Source organism: Chaetodon trifascialis, chromosome 17 (assembly GCF_039877785.1).
Source record: "Chaetodon trifascialis isolate fChaTrf1 chromosome 17, fChaTrf1.hap1, whole genome shotgun sequence".
Classification (NCBI taxonomy): Eukaryota; Metazoa; Chordata; class Actinopteri; order Chaetodontiformes; family Chaetodontidae; genus Chaetodon; species Chaetodon trifascialis.
The window spans coordinates 5383835-5389427 of record NC_092072.1 but is presented as its reverse complement, the minus strand read 5'-3'; positions in this window follow the sequence as shown (position 1 = coordinate 5389427).

Sequence of the window (5593 nt, the reverse complement as noted above, 5' to 3'; positions counted from 1 at the left end):
GTGGAAAAAAATACAGCTGCTGGGCCTCATTTGTAACAGAAACGCTGGTTCAGAACAACAATTTATTTTATCGACTGCGCCAGTCTTCTTTCCCTGCTGCAAAATGTGGGACATGACAGCACAAATCACAATTACATAATGCAACTAGGTCAAACAACAGCAAATGATACCCGAAAAAGATTTGCGATCCAAAATTAGGATTTTAAATGAGGGAGGCCACAAACCAGGAGAACTTCAGGGAAGCACGACATTTCTCTTTTTGAAGGCTTAATGGACATTAAAGATTCTTCTTTGGTAGCTGACTCAGTGTGACAAATGTTTAGACGATGGTTCAGGCCATTCATCCACCTTTAATCTCAGGATTTCAAAAATAAAATGTCAAAATGGGGATTACGATGACACCAGCCGCCATCACAGGCCTGTGCTCGTGTGTCCTGCATGGTGTGTGTGTGTGTGGGCCTGCAGGGATAGTGGTGGGGGTCACCAGTGGACAACAACAGCTCTTTTCATGGTTGTCAGTGTATCCGGGTCAGCTGTGCAGGAGATGCTGAGAGTCCTGCAGCTGTTGGACCGAGAGAGGAGGAAGAACAGGAGAGGAACGAGGACGGGGAAGGAACAGTGGTGTGTGTGTGTGTGTGTGTGTGTGTGTGTGTGTGTGTGTGTGTGTGTGTGTGTTGAATGAGGAGATCTCCCCTATACAGCTCGCCCGGCCAATCAGCCTGCTCACACTGACGTAAAAACCTAAACGGAGGAGAAAACAAAGATGGCTTTATGCCAGAGGACGAGCGCCTCCAGCTTGTTTTGTCTCGCCGATTCATTTTAATGGTTTAAAGTGGCACAGATGGTTTAAACTCATGATCAATCCACACATATAACACCTGTCGAGGAAATCTTTTGCATCTCATGAGACTGAGAACAACTCTCAGATACAGGGGAGCTCAACTGTGGAGCAAACACGCTGCAGCACAGTCTTCCTCTTTCACAGATTTTAAATTTAGGCTGAGAGTTTATTTGGGGAAACAAAGTACTTGTAGTTTTGTATATTATGCTATACTTGCAGTAGCAATTGGCATATCTACTTATCTTGTATTTATTTTATTGTTGGCACTATTTGTTTTCTCTTTTCTGTTTTAAAGTGACTTGACTTCTTCATGTACACTGTTTTCTAATTTTATGTTTCTTTACATTCAAACTTTACATGTCTGCAGGATTAATTTTCCATGTTTATATTGAGAGAGTGCTGTGGTTAAGGTCTGGTTAGGTTTAGGCACAAAAAAGGTTTTATTGCCACCCTGAATTTAAAAAGAATGACTAAGAGTGCCTTCATTGTACTTTCAACAGTTTGTCATGGCAAACATTTTGTCACATTATTACACATTATTATTATTATTATTATTATTATTATTATTATTATTATTATTATTATAGTAGTAGTATTTCACTTCCTTCTTAGTTAGACTTTTCTTGTCTAAAGGAACACTTTGACTCTTGCTGAGAGTTAGATCTCTCTCTACAAAGTTAGCTTAGCTTAGCTTAGCATGAAGCTCAGCTAATCAGCTCTGTGAATAGGTAACAAAAGCTTAACTCTAAAACTTTCTAATCAACTTATTATTTCTTTGATGCATTAAAAAATGCAACATGAAAACAATAACTTACAGTGTCTTTGGACTGAGCCAAGCTAAAAGTTTCCCCCTGCTTCCAGTCTTTAAGCTAAGCTAAGCTAAGCTAACTGACTGGTATAAAATGCACTGTAGGCTACAGATATTAGGGAGGTATTAATCTTCTCAACTAACTCTGGTCAAGATCAGGCGAATGACTGTTTTTCTCAAAATATTGAACTCTTCCTTGCATTGAATTATGTTTCATCGCTGGTTAAAGGGGAACAATAGTCTACCTGACTTCACCTCTTCGACTGCTGCCTCGTGAAATATACTGTAGCCGCTGAAGCTGCCTGCATGATAACAGAGGCACAATGAATGCACAGCAGGGGAGTTTTGTCTTTCCTCTCTTCTGCAGAATGACTCAGTAATAAAGCAGAGAGTCTGACAGCTTGTTTGAGATGCTGCCAAACAAGCTTTCAGACATATTCTGTGATGTTACAAAGTGATTCATGATCAATCAGATGAGATGTTTGAAGCAAAGGGTTCCTGACAGAGAAACACTTGAGAGACCCTTTGTTATCATGGTCTTTTTCACTGTTGGATTCACTGTTTTGGTTCAGAAAAGTGTCACTTTTTACCTGTGGTGGAAGTAACTGAGTACATTTACTCAACTACTGTACTTAAGCAGCTTACATATTCAAGATACTTGTACTTCAATATTCTATGCAACATTATACTTTCTGCTTTACTACATCTCAGAGGCAGATATTGTACTTTTGTACTACATTTGTCTGAAAGCTTTAGTCACTTGTTACCCTCCAGTTTGTAATTGCTCATACACTTCCTGTCCAGTGAAAACACGTATCTCCAAATTTGTTGAATTTGAATGTTTCTGATAAAGTGAAGGATGAAGTGTTCCTTCATGTGTTTTGAAAATCACCCTCCTTCTTTGGCTAAATGAACTTTAAAAAGTCTCTTGGATCAGCTGGAAAAAGCACCATCACAAAGCTGAAAACAGACTGTTTTTCTGAGCTCGTGAAGCTTTTTAGAGATAAGTGGTTCTCACAGGACGGCCAGGCTGCAAACGTATGATGATCTTCCAGAACATGATGCATTGCTGTAGATTAAACCGGCCAGCAGTAGATAAAGTAGCTCAAATGAGCTCAACCTTAAACATCTACAGCAGTAAATTACAACATACACATTAATGCAGCAGTGATATTAATCCATAAACATCAGATATAATAGTAACAGACTGACAGGGAGCATTTTACTGCACAAGCAGTACTTTTACTTTTCATACTTAAAGTGAATTGTGCTGCTGGTACTTGCATGCATGATGACTTTGAGCTGGTCTTTCCCTCTTCTGACTGCCTCTGGGGGGTTTCTGTCCTTCACCACTGCTGCCCCTCAGGGAGGACTCTGTGAAAGAGTCACGCTTCCTCTATATGACAGGATTCTTCGACCTTGCACAAACCCAGGACTGTGAATGGCTTCATGATACAAACAGGGCTGTTTACACTTTTAGATGGATGATACGACGCTCTCTACATTTACTGGAGTTGTTTATTCATGGCTCTAAGGACAGTGCGAAGAAAAGACTCCTCTGATTAACTTGATTCCTGGAAGACAAAGAACAAGATCAAGGACCGGGGCTGACCTGGAAATTGAGTTGAGTGCTTGTAGCTCACATTGGACTTGAATTTTATTGGTGTTTTTCTGTTATGAGTGTGTGATGTGTTGTCGTTTGATGTATTTACACGTTCAGTATGTGTGAGCACTGATAATAAAGGAGAGTTTTCTTTCTATATGTCCTGTATTTGCCTGCTTCTTGTCCTCCTCTGCACACTACCCCCTTCTTATCTCATCTATCCCATAATCACTTGTCTATTTTGTTTATTCTCTGGTTTCCCACACGTTATCATCTCCAGGGAGTTTTTTAGAAGTTCCTCCTCCTTTCCCAGAAAAGTCATTAGCCGTTCATTGATGTCAAAGAGTCATTGGCACATAAAATTAGAAAATAAGCAATCATAATATCCAAACAATGACTGGGTGTCACTTTCTAACATGAGTTCTTTTGTAAAGGCTTTCTTAATTGTAATTTTATTAATGGTTAAGTAATAATCTTATTGCGTTGTAGACCTGTTTACAAATTTTCATTATTATTTTAATTTAGGTTTTTTTTTTTAATTAGACAAAGTGAAGGTTTCACTTCATCCTCCGAGCAACTGTCATCATCAGATCAGATTGATTGAAAGGGAAGCTAATTAGCAGATTAATCCATCATGAAAATAGTTGCAGTCCTCAAGGAAATAGTTCAAAATGAGCTCCACCTCAACTACAACAGTAAAATCCTGCTTTTACATCAATGCATGAGTACTTCTATTTGTAACAGAGTATTTTTACAGTGTGGTCTGCATACATGTGTGTTTATGATATATTGTGTTCATGAGTACTTCAGTTCATGCCTACAGGAACAAGACAGATCCCACTGAAGAAGCGCTCGTAGATATTTCACTTGCAAACGTATCTGATCCTCTTATACTCGGCAGCTCAGGCAATTCCACGACCTACAATACAGGATGAACTCATGAAGAGTTGCATAAGAGGAGCTGACCTGTCCCCACGTGAGGGAGGCTTACACACCACAGTGAACCCTCCCAGGTGTGTGTTACTCCCTCTCACCTCATCACGACCTCATATTTCCTTTTCAGTTCCTTCTGATTCATAAAGCTTCATCTGTCTCCTCAGTTGATGGACATACAGTCGAAGGCAGAGAGGAGTCTCTGAGGTGTTAACTTCACCACAGAGACAGCACAGCAGCAGTAAATATAACAAAGACTTCAGGCAGGTTTAGGAGCAGCACGGAGTGTTTAAGAAGGACATTTAATCTAACATTTGTAATTGTAATTTTACCTCCCACTGCTTGACATGTATATTTCCTGGCTTCTGAGGGACAGTTGTATATCTTCTTTGAAGCCATTACTCCTTTATTGGGCTGCACGCATTCTGCACCATTCGCAGTTTTATGCAGCTGAGAGCGTTTATGAGACAGTCTGTGCACTACAACCACTACAACTACTACAACTACTACTACTACTACTACTACTACTACTACTACTACTGCTGCTGCTGCTGCTGCTGCTGCTGCTGCTGCCAGTCTACTACTATTACAGTGGGGGAATTTAACTAAGTACATTTACATTTTTAGGTTGATTGAGTATTTCCATTTTCTGCAACTTCATACTTGAATTCAGTTACATGTTGGAGGGAAATATTGTACCGTTTACTCCACTACATCTGTTTGATAACTTAAGTTACTTTTCAGATACGGATAAATAAGAAAAAATATAGCACTTAATTTAGATAAGATTAAGATAAGAGTGCATTGATCTTGGTGAAATACACAAGCTACCAGGCAACATATATGATTAAAAAAAAAAGTTCCACCTTTACCAGCTGCAAAATTAAAGTGCTGAACACATGAATGTATTAATGATTATAATGCAATAATATAACACACAATACTTTGCAATGAGCCATTCTGCACAGTGAGTACTATCAGTAACACATGCATTGTGGTAGTGTTGGTTTCCAGTTCTATTATTAATCACCCATTAAAATTTGTTTTCCCTTATTTTGAAGTTGGAAATCAGCTGTTGGGAAAACATTATGACCACAGGGTCCATTTACTTTGATCGTATCACATGATCGTCATCAGCAGATGAGAAGAAGTCGTTTAAGTGGTCAGAAAAAAAATAAAATAAAATAAAAAACGAGTCACGGAGCTGATGAAGATCATGTGATGCGATTGAGAGCTCTGGAAGAGCTCGTGTGAGATGAGACTGTTTTCCTAACACCTCTGCTTCTCTTTTAAGTCTCATCAAGTTTAAAACTAAATGACTTAATTCATAACAACTTTATTATTATTATATTCTAATATTAATTAGCTAATAATAAACAATTTTATTATTATTGTTATTATTAATGAC